This window comes from Molothrus ater, chromosome 2 (genome assembly GCF_012460135.2).
Source record: "Molothrus ater isolate BHLD 08-10-18 breed brown headed cowbird chromosome 2, BPBGC_Mater_1.1, whole genome shotgun sequence".
Classification (NCBI taxonomy): Eukaryota; Metazoa; Chordata; class Aves; order Passeriformes; family Icteridae; genus Molothrus; species Molothrus ater.
The window spans coordinates 115,783,823-115,797,255 of record NC_050479.2 but is presented as its reverse complement, the minus strand read 5'-3'; the positions used below and the strand labels follow the sequence as shown (position 1 = coordinate 115,797,255).

At 50.1% G+C, this 13,433-nt stretch overlaps 1 long non-coding RNA gene across 1 annotated transcript; it reads left to right on the top strand.

The window, feature by feature from the left end:
• The first annotated feature begins 2,325 nt into the window (after positions 1-2,325).
• LOC118699990 (uncharacterized) lies at positions 2,326-10,574 on the top strand. The gene is made up of 5 exons (XR_004982160.1): positions 2,326-2,736; positions 3,453-3,632; positions 3,726-3,846; positions 5,346-5,420; positions 10,027-10,574. It is a non-coding gene; the product is annotated as an uncharacterized LOC118699990 (long non-coding RNA).
• The last annotated feature ends 2,859 nt before the right edge of the window (positions 10,575-13,433 follow it).

The window sequence follows — 13,433 nt, the reverse complement described above, 5'->3', positions numbered from 1 at the left end:
AGGTGTGCGGGGCGGGTCCCGGTACCGGCTCAGGTGTGCGGGGCGGGTCCCGGTACCGGCTCAGGTGTGCGGGACCCCAGGGCGGCTGCGCGGGGCGGGGCCGAGCTTATTTAGAAGGCGGAAATCGCCTTGGCCGCCATTTGCTCACTCTGAGCACGCTGCGGACGGGTGGCTCCTGTCCCCGCTCCGCAGCTTCTTCTCCCCTCCTGTTCCCCCCTCTACCTTTCCTTTCTCCTGCTTGTATTCCCCTCCTTTCTCTGCTTTTCTCTCTCCCCCCTTTTCTCTCCTCCTCAAAGCCGACTCCTTTCCCTCCTCGTTCGGCCTCCCCTCCTGTCTCCCCCTCTACCCTTCCTTTTCCTCCCTGTATTCCCCTTCTCTCTCTTCCCCCCTTTCCTTCTCCTCCCCTTTCGGCCTCCCCTCTTGTCCCCTGCTCTACTCTTCCTTCTCCTCCCCGTATTCTTCTTCTTTGTCCCCCAGACCCTCCCCTCCTCTTCCCCTAAACCTGACCCTAACCCGCTCTCCTCTTTCCTGTCCTGTCCCTACTCCGCTACTCCCTTCTATTCCCCCTCTCTCCCTTCTCTGTCCACTGTCGCTCTGCCCCCTCCCAGCCTTTCCCTTCCCCTTTCGCTTTCCTCCCTGCTATCCCTCCACTCTTCCCGTTCTCCCCGTTCCTTCTTTCCTCTCAGCCGCGGGGCTGGGGGTGCCGGACAATAATAAAGCCCAGAGGGCCGGAGTCCGGCGCCCCCGGTCCCGCTGCAGTCCCCGGTGGTGTCCCCACGCAGTTCCATGGTTGTGAACGCAGGGGACACGGCCGGGGCTCCGCTTCCCCCATCACACGGGCCCCCCTCCTTTGGACGGGGTCCCGGGGGTGGTGCGGGGTCGGGTTTGGGGACCCCCTTGTTTGGAGGGGGTCCCGGGGTGGGGGGCCCCCTCATTAGGAGGGGGTCCGGGAGGGGTGGGTGAGGAAGGGCCCCCTCATTAGGAGGGGGTCCTTGGGGGGGGGGGGGGGTGTTAGGAAGGGCCCCCTCATTAGGAGGGGGTCCTTGGGAGGGGGGGGTTAGAAAGGGCCCCCTCATTAGGAGGGGGTCCTTGGGGGGGGGGGTTAGGAAGGGCCCCCTCCGGAGGGGGGGGTCCCGGGGGGGGCGGGGCGGGCCCCCTCCGGAGGAGGGGGTCCGGGGAGGGGGGCGGGGCGGAGGGGGGGCATTCCCCCCTCCAGGTCCCGCCCCCCTTCCCCGGGCCCCCTCCTCCGGACGGGGTCCCGGCCCGGCCCCCTCCCGGGGACCCCCTCCTCCGGACCGGGGCCCGGGGGGAGGGAGGGGGGCGGGTGGGGTGGGGGGGGGGTGGGGGGGACGCAGAGGGGGTCACGTCACTCTGCGCCGTGACAGAAAAACACACGCGTAACACAAAAAAACAAACCACGCACACACGAACAGCCCTCCCGTCCGGGCCCCCTCCCTCCCCCCGGGCCCCGGTCCGGAGGAGGGGGTCCCCGGGAGGGGGCCGGGACCCCGTCCGGAGGAGGGGGCCCGGGGAAGGGGGGCGGGACCTGGAGGGGGGAATGCCCCCCCTCCGCCCCGCCCCCCTCCCCGGACCCCCTCCTCCGGAGGGGGCCCGCCCCGCCCCCCCCGGGACCCCCCCCTCCGGAGGGGGCCCTTCCTAACCCCCCCCCCCAAGGACCCCCTCCTAATGAGGGGGCCCTTCCTAACCCACCCCCCCTCCCCAAGGACCCCCTCCTAATGAGGGGGCCCTTCCTCACCCACCCCGGGACCCCCTCCTAATGAGGGGGCCGCTGTAACCCGCCCCCCCACCCCCCCAGTGTGATGTAGGGACAGCCGGAGCCCCGGCGGTGTGGGCCGGTGTATTGGACTGGAATCGGGGGGACCCGCAGAGCGGGTCCGGCCCCGTGTGGGGACCCCAGCGAGGGCGGGGGCGCCGGGCTCCGGCCCTCTGGGCTTTATTATTGCCCGGCACCCCGAGCCCCGCAGCTGCGAGGAAAGGAGGAGAGCGGGGAATGGAGAACGAGAATAGGGGAGCGGAGGGGCACGTGAGGGGAAGGTGGGGAGAGGTCGGGGTGTGCAGGGCGGCAGGGGACGGGGCAGGGGGGAAGGCAGGGTGGGGAGAGAAGAGAGAGAGGAAGGATGGAGGAATAGGGTAGGGTAAGGTAGGGCTGAGTAAGGGAATAGAGAGGTGGGATGGGAGGGAGGGGGCGGGGGGCGGCCGTAGGGGGGGAGGGAGGGGAGGGCTAGGGGGGAGAGGGAGGGGGGGGGTTTGGGGGGGGGTGGGTGTAGGGGGTGGGGGAGGGGAGGAAGGGAGGGTAGAAAGGAGAGGTATAGAGAAACAGAGATACAATAGAAAAGAAACGCAGAGGAAAATATAAAGGAACAGAGATATAGGGCCCCGGCCGGCCGCAACCTCCCTCACCGAACGCCGAGGAGCAAATGGCTCCGCTGGGCCCTCCCCGCGCCTTAAATCCCCCAAGGCCCCGCCCCGCGCAGCCGCACTGGGGTCCCTCACACCTGTGCAGGCCCCGCCCCTCACACCTGTGCCGGCCCCGCCCCCGGGGCTCCGCCTCCCCCCCCGCCCCCCTCCCGCCCATAAAACCCGGCGGATCCGCGCCTGTCCTGCTTTCTTCGGGGGCTGCTCGTCTCGGGGTGCTGCGGGAGCGTCGGTCGGAGCGCTGCGAGGAGATCCGGATCGGGGCTGTTGCTGGTGCTGTGTGGAGCCCGAGGTGCTCTGGTAAGACCAGGATCGGGGTCTGGGCCTGGGGATTTGAGTCCTGGTTCTGCCGGTGTCTGTTGTGGGAGGCGGGCAGGGTGTGGGTGCTGGGGCTGGATAATCGAGGCGGGATTGGGGCAGGGATCGGATCGGTATCGCAGCAGGTGGGAAGAGCCGCTCCGGGACGGGTGCTGGGACCGAGCCCGGCACTGCCGCTCCTGCTCCGGCCGGCACGGGGCTGGGGTCCCGCCGGGGCTCCGGCTATGATGGTGCTGGGCCGCCCGGAAGACGGCGCTTCCCTGGAGTTGCCCCTGGATTGCGGCTGGAAACGGGTAGGGCAGGGGAATTACCTGTGGCGACCCCAGGACACTGGCGGACGCGGCGCCGCCCCTCAGCACCCGGGGGGACACCGAGCCTGGCCCCGGCAGCATCGCGGCCACCGCGCTCCCCTGTGAGAGCCACAGCGCCCACATTGTTCTTCTCCGTGTCCGCATCCCCGGGGAATCCCCACCAAACGACCGGGGCTGTAGCGCTGGGGCTGCTGCTCCCGCTGCGGCTGTACCCGGTGTGGGCCCGGAGGAGGCCAGAAGCCCCCGAAGGGCTGGCAGCCCTCACGCCTTGGGATCTGCAGGAGGAGCTGTGCCTGCAGCGTGCCGAACACGCGTCCCGGCACGGGCACCGGGGTACGGGACAGCGCTGGCACAGACACAGCTAAAGCACTGCCTGTGGCCCCTCAGCCAGGGGCTGTTCTGAACAGGCAGGTGGAGACACCTCAGCCCGGACAGACGCCACCGACAGCCCAGAGGGACCCCAAGGAGCAGCTGGCATTACCTGGAATGGAGGTACTGGCCGTTTGTAGAGGGCCTCAGACAGCAGTTCCCATTTCGGATCTCCCAGAGCTCCCACACAGCTGCCAGGTATGTCCTGGCTACCCCAAGTCCCTTCCCTCCTTTCCAGCCTGAGGCCATCGTCCCTCACAGCATTAAAGCCAGGGCCATCTTCCCTCACAGATATGGAATCCCACGCAATATACCTTGGAGATGCCTTAAAATCAGAGGTTGGAGCAGGATGAAGTTTGGAACTTTCCAGGGAGCCAGCTGGAAGTGCAGAAGTGATGGAAAACTTTCACAGGTGGGTCCCACTGGAGGTGTGCTGAAGGCAGGGATGTGCATCCCTTTCCTGAGGGGAAAAAACATGCAGAAGGCTTCTGCTGAGGCTCTGAAGGGAGCTGGGCTTCTGCAGGGAGAGGTGTGCTGCCTCAGCACAGGCTGGGAGTGCGTCCAGCCACCACCTTGTCCTGCTTTGAAATATCAACTGGAGCCTGAGCTCCGGGGGAGGGGGGTGAAATCACCTGGGTTCCAGGGAACTCTGTCAAGTGATGGCCCCAGGGACATCAGCGGAGCTGGGGGATGATGAGGGTTTTAAATAGCAAGTTCTATGGAATATAGACCTGTCCTTGTCCTGATCCTACTCAGCTTCCCTGGAACCTCTGCTGGCTCCTGACACAGCTGGTGTAACAGTAGTACCCCTACATGGGAATTTCCACTCTCCATGAGCTGCTGTCAGGTTATTCCAGCAGGAATTCATCAGGGAATGTGGGGCTGTGGGTACAATTCATCTGAACTAGCAAAGCTGATACCAAACCCCAAATCCAGGCACTGCATAGAGAACAATCTTTGTGCTGCCCTGTCAGCTAAAACCCCTGGGCTGGGAAATTTCAGCAGCCAAATAGATGGAATAATCTAAATCCCAGCAGCCAGCGTTTCCCAGAGGGACAATCCCAGTCCCAGGGTGGCAGCTCGTGTCGTTCCCCTGCTGCTGGTGGGACAAATTCCCCTCGGGATGGGCGGGAGCTGGGAGCGGGGATGGGGCAGCGCCGCCGGGAGATGAGGCCGCTGCAATGTTGGGAACATTCCTGCCCTGCAGGAGCCAGAGCAGATCCCTCCTGGCCAGGCTGGGGGCAGCCGCTGGGTCTGCTCTGGGGGAAACACCAAACACCCTGACCCTGCCAGGAGCCCTGACCCTGCTCTCCCTCCCGCTCCTGGGCAGGGCCAGGGCCGCCCTGAGGGGGTTCCGACCCAAAAAACCCCACAGCCCACAGAGTGAACGTTCCCAACAGGGAAATGCAGTGCTGTAATAAAAAACCTGTTAAAAAGGCTATGACAACACTGTAGTGGGGTTCCCAGGAACCTCCTGGTTTGCTCCTGGTTCTGTTTTTATGTATTTTAGTCCCTCAATGGGCAGTTTGTAGGGTTTATTCTGGGACTCGGAGGTTGAGCAGGGCTGGCTTTGGATTGGCCTTCACCTCTGGTCGCACTTGGGCCGAGCTGGGTGAACTCCTCACCTCAGCTTTTCCCTCCAGAATATCCCTCACTCATTTCCCTGCAGGTGAGCTCGGGTTTTGCCCCAAACTGGCTGCTCCTCACCTGCCCTTGCCCTCCCAGTGTCCCTCCTGTTCCCCACAGGTGACACCAGGGAGGCCCCTCTGCCTTCCTCCTGCCCCTCTCCAGCCCCAGCCGCTCCTCTGCTCGCTCCTCTGCCTTGTCCCACACAGTGGGGCACAAAAGGGGAAAGGCTTCATTAATTTAATTAATTCTGCTATTAACTAATTAATTAATTCCATTCCCCAGTGAGAAGAACAGGAACTCACAGCCACTGAGGCCTGACGGGTTCCTGCAGCGAGGGCTCAGGGCACGTCCACAGAGGTAAGTCCAGCATCTGAAAGAAAAAAAACACAGCAGAAAAATGTGATTTATTTGGCTTCTCAGTTATTTCAGGTTCTTAGAGCCCAGCCAACATTTGCTCTTGATTTTGGTTGGGTGAATGGTGAGCAGTGGGCACAGGTCATGCCATTCATGGGGGCAGAAAAAGTAGATTGAGCTCACCTGATTTCAAGTTATTAAAAAAGATTTATAACCCTTTAAACACAACACCCTTTAATTACCAAAATGCTTCTTCCATGATTTTAACTGGTTCTCAGTTGTTTTATAAAACTTAAAATAACACCTCTTCCTTAACAGACTCATAAAACATTAGACAAAAAGTTCTAATTCCAGTCTCAGGCTTACGCAAGAGACCCTCCCCATAACCAAAAAAATCAAACTAATGTACCAAAAGTAGACATTATTAACATGAAAAATACAACTCAACCATATCCAAAAAACCCCCAAATTTATTTCTACCAAATACTCTTCAAATTCTAAATCAAAAACCCTTTAAAAAGTAACAAAAACCATAAAAAAATTCTTCAAATATAAAAAACCTGAACCTATAAGTAAATATTACTCAAAGCCCACAAAAATATAGAACAATTTAATCAATATCCTAAATACAAAAAACCCCCACTATACAAATTAGTAGCATGCTAAATAGAACATCAATAAAAATATTTTACCAAGAAACATAGCTCACAATAAATAAATAAAACCACCATGTAAAGATATAGGTGGTAATAGTAACCCAACAATCTGGAGTTTCTCCAAAACACTTCAAGAACTTCAGTATTTATAAATAACAACCTTCAGTAAATCAAGTATTAATAAAATCAAACAAGATTAAATTTCACTACATTTAAGTCTAAATAGTCTTTAATTTCATTTTATCATTGTAATGTTCTATTAAAGTTAGGTTTATTACTCCTTACTATCAGAATTAATTATTACTAAATTTAAATTGTTATTTAATGAAACTTATCCTAAATTTTATTAAAAATCATTTATCTAAACTACAAAGTATATAGTTAATTTTCTTAAAAAAGTAAAACAACTCCAATTAAAACAACTGAAATTAAACTCTAACAAATACCTACTCATAAGTAAAAAAAATACAGTTTATTACATCATCAGCTGCATAAAAAATTCTATTATTCATTGCAATCTCTAGTTTGTATATTTTATAAATAACACCAAAAAATAGCAATTACTATTAATAGCATACTATTTTAAGATTTTTATTTTATTTCCCTAATATATAAATATTTTTATCAGTTATCTTAACTTCTCCAAACACTTAGTACTAATCTACTAATTATAGAAAATTATTAATTTTATAATATACATTATTTATAAAACATTATTATAATATTCACAACAGACTTTCACATACTTTACCATCTCTTTATATAATTACCAAAAACATACAGAATTTCAAAATCCCACTTTTTTATTCTCTAACCACTTGTACCTCTCTCAAACCAAGTTAACTCCCTAACTAATCTCTACACTAACTCTATAATTTAACCTAATATTATCTCATAATTTTAAATATTTTTTAAGTTAAAAAAATTCAAATTTATTAAACCTATTAATCCAAACTCCAAACTGTTAATCTTATTACTTTGCTCAGTTATTATTACAAAAACACTTCAATGAAAAATCCAACTACAACATGAATTTATTTTCTAAGTTCCATACCAAGTCATCAATGTCTCCTACGTTTCCTCCACCCTCACACTCTCGATATCCAAATCCAAACTGACAATCCTGTCTATAACCACTTTCAAATCTTTAAAAAATAAGGTTACTATATTCAAAATCTCTCCATTCTAAAAATACTTTAAAAACCCAATTATTAAATAATTTAATTCATCTTTCATCCTAAAATTTTTACTCATAATTACTATTTAAAAAAACATTTTATAAAAATGTATTAACATCCACCAATTAAAATTTAAACTATAATCAAACCCTAGCTCTACCTAAATAAAATAATTAACAACAAACCCAAATATTTGCTGCATCAAAAATAAAATTCAAATAATTTTAACTTCAACAATTTAACTTTATCAATATAACAACTAAACCTATTTTTAACAATTATGTTACCTTCCACTAATTAAAAATTTATCAACTGTTACAAACTCTAAAATAATATACAGTATTTTAATACTTAATAAATATATCATGTCACATGTTACTAATTATGTATATAATCTAAATAATTCCTAATTAATTTCATTTTTTCTTTACTGCATACATTTTTTTGATCTAATATTTCTTCATACTTATAACAAAAAATTATAATAACAACAACTTAAATAAGTATCTCTCAAATCTCTGAGCAATTTCATAAACCAAAATGTATCGATAGTTTATTTCTCATATGAACATAAAGTTTACTTACATCTCAACAAGTGCAAAAACCCAGGTAAATTTCAATAAAAAACACAAAAAACCACATCACACAAAACCCACACTGACCACTCCACCACCATTAAAAAATGTCAATTACACAATGTAAAATACAAATGTAAATTACACAAAAATTCCAACCTACTCCTAACACCTTGTATTACACCCACCAAAAACTATCAACTTTAGGTTTCTTTATAAATATAAAAATCAATAGTATAAAATTCTTACTAAATAATAACTTAAAAGTATAAAATTCAATCAAATATGATGCCTCTATTTAGCTTATTTACTTTTAATTAGACAACTTTACCAATTAACCAACCTAAACCAAACAATTAAAAAACTTTAAAGTTTCAGGTTTAAATACTCTGTATTTATCTATCACTACTCAAAAAAATTCATTCTTTACTTACCTAATCAATACACCAATTAGAAATAATCCCTATAATGAAAAACAAGTGCATTATTAACTCTTAATATAAAAATTATTACCAATATAAAACATAAAAAAATCATTTATTCATCAATACTAATCAAAACGCAAAAATAATTTCAAACCTTGAAACTTAAAAAAAAACCCACATCACTTTTTATGCCACCTATTACTTCAGCAACACTAAAATGATGAAATAAATTATTATCTAAATAAGTAATCTAACACCACATCCTTTACATGAAATAACTTTTTAACAGATAGCAAAAGTATTAAACACGCAGTTTTACCAAACAAAACAACAATGAATTTTCTTTTATTAACACACAAACATAAATATAAAAATTTTAATGAAATATATATTCTATACGTTTATCTAATAACTCAAAATCTATTTATAAAAATAGACAACTTTGAAAAATATCAAAAACAAGAATAAATAATAAAACTGAATGGAACAATTTATTTAATAAATCAAATTTAACACCATCATTAAAAAATAAAACAAAATTATATATTTTAATTTTTATAATATTACTACTACTAATAATAACACCTTGTTTACATGAATATATGCAACCAATGCTTAACAAATCTATTAATAAAAATTTCTTAATACAGAGAGAGAGGGGAGATGTGGGAATTGGAAAACCAGAAACTTCCAGGGACACCAAAAGATTGGATCTGCAGGTGGGAAGGAGCTTGGATTGATGTAGAAATACAACACAGAGGCATTAACAGAAAATCATCCATAAAATAATGATGTGTCTATGGTTGTAAGTGAGAAGCTGTAAAGGTGAGGTGGTGAAGGGTTTCTGATGTGAGGCTGGGGCTGTACAGAGCAAACCAAGAGCTCAGAATCATTACAGAAGCTCCTGTGGGCAAGGGAGAAGCCATTGGACAAAGTGCCCACAGTGCAGCAGAATTAGGTCAAGGTGATGGGTTAGAAAAGCAAAATCACCCTGTGGCAGCTCTGTGGGTTAGAAAGTGACACATGGCCTTGTGACAAAGAGCTGGGACTGCTCTTGAACTGTAGCAAACTGCAAACTGCTCACCCCTGTAAAGTGTGCTGGGCTCTGGGGCTGATCTGTACCTGAGCAATGAATCCTCATGACCCAGAGCCAGCCCCTGAGGCTGATCTGTACCTGAGCAATGAATCCTTCCTGCCCAGAGCCAGCCCCTGAGGCTGATCTGTACCTGAGCAATGAATCCTCATGACCCAGAGCCAGCCCCTGAGGCTGATCTGTACCTGAGCAATGAATCCTTCTCACCCAGAGCCAGCCCCTGAGGCTGATCTGTACCTGAGCAATGAATCCTTCCTGCCCCAGAGCCAGCCCCTGAGGCTGATCTGTACCTGAGCAATGAATCCTTCCTGCCCCAGAGCCAGCCCCATCCCTTGGTTGCTGACAGTGGTGGCTCTGGGCAGGGCTGTCTCTGTGTCTCCTACAGCAGACAGGGCTGGGGCTATGTCACAGACATCTTTTATGGAAAATCCTTTCCTTGGGATTTTTCCTCCTGAGAAGCTGAGAGGCCTCAGGAACAAAATGTCAGCAATGGTTTTCTGCTGCTGTGGGATGCAGCAGGTGCATCTGGGATTGGGCTCATGGGGCTATTTCTAATTAATGGCCAATCACAGTCAGCTGGCTCAGACTCTCTATCCAAGCCCAAGCCTTTGTTATCATTCCTTCTTTTTCTATTCTTGGCCAGCCTTCTGATGAAATCCTTTCTTCTATTCTTTTGGTACAGTTTTAATGTAATACACACCATAAAATAACAGATCAGCCTTGTGAAAGATGGAGCCAGCTCCTTGTCCCGTCCCTCACCCTCGGGCCCCCGTGAGCACGGTCACAGGGCTGGGCTGGCAGCAATGGCATTCCCAGGCAGCTCATGCCAGCAGAGAGGAAAAGGGGAGCCCTGTGTCCCTCTGACTCACCCCACAGCCTGGGCAGGACCAGAGCCCTCCAGTGCAGACCCTGCTGCTGAGGCCTCGTGGCTTCGGCTGCTCAAACACCGAAGATTTGGGCAAAGATGGGAGGAGTTTGGTGATTTCTCCTGTCCTGAAAGAGAGGAGGAAAAGAAAATTAAGTCCAGTGTGGAAGTCCAAGGATCCAGTTTTCACACTTCTGCTCTGATTGCTTGCTATGAGGTTTTATCCATGAGAGGTGACACCAATTCAAACATAAAAGTGCCCTTCTCCAGCATTTTCATTCCTAACTATTTCAGACATTAAAAGGAAGCTCATTTTTCTTATTGCATTCTTTGCCTAACTTTAATAGAACCGTTTTCATCTCACATCTCACTTGTCAGTGCTTTACACTGGACTTTGTACAAAGGGCTGGTGTATCACAAGAGATCCCAAAGAGAAACCCCTCCAGAACCTGCCAGGGGAGGTTCCAAGGCACTCCAGAGCACAGCCAGCTGTTCCTGCCTTGCCAGGCCACACCATCCTGTCACATCCAGCTGGGCTGTGCAGGCCAGGCAGAGGCTGCCCTTCCCTCTGGGGAGCACCTGAAACAACAGGGGAAAGGCAAAATGGAAATGTTTACTGTCAGAAAAGGAGTGCCTAAAATCAGAACTTCTGGACAAATTCACTAACACCACTTTCACATGAGAAACACAGGCCATGCCCATCCTTCCAGCCCAGGTGAAAACAGGAAGGAGAACTACAGGAAAAGCAGGAAGACAGAGTCCCTGATTTGGATACATTTCCCGAAGTCTCTTCTGTGTTGTACGCTCTTTGTGCTCTTTAAAAGAATGGATTGCTGCTAAAAAAATAACATTTTATCAGCCACAGCCAGGAGGTGAGCTACAGCTGCAGAGGCAGGCGTGGGGGAGAGCTGGAGAAGTGAAGGAACAGGCAATCCTGTCCAAAATAAATCTTGTTTAGATTCATCAGCGCTGGGAACGAGGAAAACACGCTGTCCTGGATGCATCAAGGCCACAATGGCCCTGGCTTGGTCGTTGTCCTTTGCCCCTGAGCTTTGGCTTCACCCCCTCTCCAGAGGAGCAGGGAATGCCTGCAGGGAAAGGGGACTCAGGTCCCCCTCAGGGATGTGTCAGGAAAGGAGGGGAGCTCTTTGGAGTAGCTGACCAGTCAGAAGCTGTGCCAGGGGCAGCTGGGGCTGGAAATGCTCACTCAGGATTGCACACCTGGGGGTGCCAGGAAGCAGGGGCTGCACATGTGCCCAATTCTGTGATGGGCCAGTCAGAAGTCATGTAACCCAGCAACTGCTCCTCTCTGCACCACTTAGAAATACATGAAAACCAGAAAAAAAACAACCAAACAACAACTGCAAGAGAGAGGGCTCCGTGCAGCATCACCTCAGTGTTCTGCTCAGTATGGGCAGAAGGAAGGAGGAAAGCTGTTCCTGCAGTACTGCCAGTTGTGCACCAGGCAGTCTGAGAGAGCCAGAACTGCCCTCAGCTGCAGCTTCCTCCTTGCTCTGAGGGACCAGAGGCACCACACAGCCCAAAACTGGCAGCACTCACCCCCTGCTAGCACGGACACCTTCACATTCCCTCTTTGGCCACACAAACCCGGGATGGTTTCAGCACTCACCCCCTGCTAGCACGGACACCTTCACATTCCCTCTTTGGCCACACAAACCCGGGATGGTTTCAGCACTCACCCCCCTGCTAGCACGGACACCTTCACATTCCCTCTTTGGCCAAACCCAGGATGGTTTCAGCACTCACCCCCTGCTAGCACGGACACCTTCACATTCCCTCTTTGGCCAGACAAACCCGGGATGGTTTCAGCACTCACCCCCCTGCTAGCACGGACACCTTCACATTCCCTCTTTGGCCAGACAAACCTGGGATGGTTTTGCTTTCCTGTCAGCCTTGGCAAATTTCACTGACATTTATCCAGGCAGCAGACACCCTGTGTGGCTCTGGGGTCAGATCCCCTTGGCACAAAAACCTGAGAGAAGATTGGAAGGAATCTGTTAAATCTTCCTCACACAAGCACCAATTTATCAGATTATGCTCCTTTCTGACCCCCAGATGGGGCAACTGAGGGGCCTTTAAAAACTTTGATTCCATGTTCAGTCTCATGTGAAGGGTGAGACAATATAGATGTTATAATTCACACCATCACAATCAGAAGCCAACTATTTCCTAATTCCAGTACACTCTAAGTGTTTCTTGGGCCGTCAGCTTTTGTCACACCATGCTGTAAATTCCTTAAAGCCAATTATCTAAAGCTACCCCTCCTGAATCTTATTACAATGCATCTTTCATAGTTCTATTTCTCCAAAGTACCCAGCCTTATTTACAAAGTCACCCTTTAAAACTTGTTTCTAGCTCCAGTTCTCTCTCAGCAATGCCTGTCCCATTCCGTGGCATTTCTAGTCAGCGTTTCTTATCTCAACATCTCCGTACAGACACACGCTGTGTGAGCCTTCTGTCAAACTCTGAACGTTTCCTGCACATCCATGTCCCTCACCAGAGCTGCTCTCGGCCAGCACGGGGCTGTGAGTGCTGCTGCAGGGCACAGGCTCTGAGGAGCGCTGCGGCAGTGACATCAAAGCCAGCAGAAGCCATGGCCGAGCAGACAGAGATCCTCCCCTGCTCTGACGGCTGAGTCCCTGCGGCTCATCCCCACCGCGTCCCTGCTCCAGGGAGGATGCCCTGGGGCCACACGCTGCCCTGCCGGCAGAAGAGAAAGGGTTAATGAAGCTTTTGGGGCACATCCTGTCCCAGAGGGGTTTGACACAGGCACGGGAAGCTCTCACACGCAGATTGTCCTGAGCCGGAGCACTCCAGGGCATCCTTGAGACAGAGCAGGAAAAAGCCGCAGCTGCAGCTCTGATCCTGCTCCGTGCTCTCCCAGAGGGGCAGGAACCCCATTTCCTCCCGACCCCGGGAGCCCCAAGGAAAATCCCTTACTGGGCTGGCACTGGAGCTGCCGCTGGAGCTGCCGCTTTCCTGGCACTCTTGCCCCAGAGCCAGCGGTTTCTGCGGGAGCAGGAGGTGTTCGTGCAGGTCAGAAGCTGCCCGTGCCTGGAGCATTCCCTTGGGGACACGAAGCTTCCCACGTGCATTCTGCAGCCCGATTTGTCATTTAGGCGCGTTTCAAGAGAGTTTAAATGGGAGTGAGGTGGCTTGGTGCCAGCACAGCGTCAGATACGGGGCATCAGGAGACTCACCGG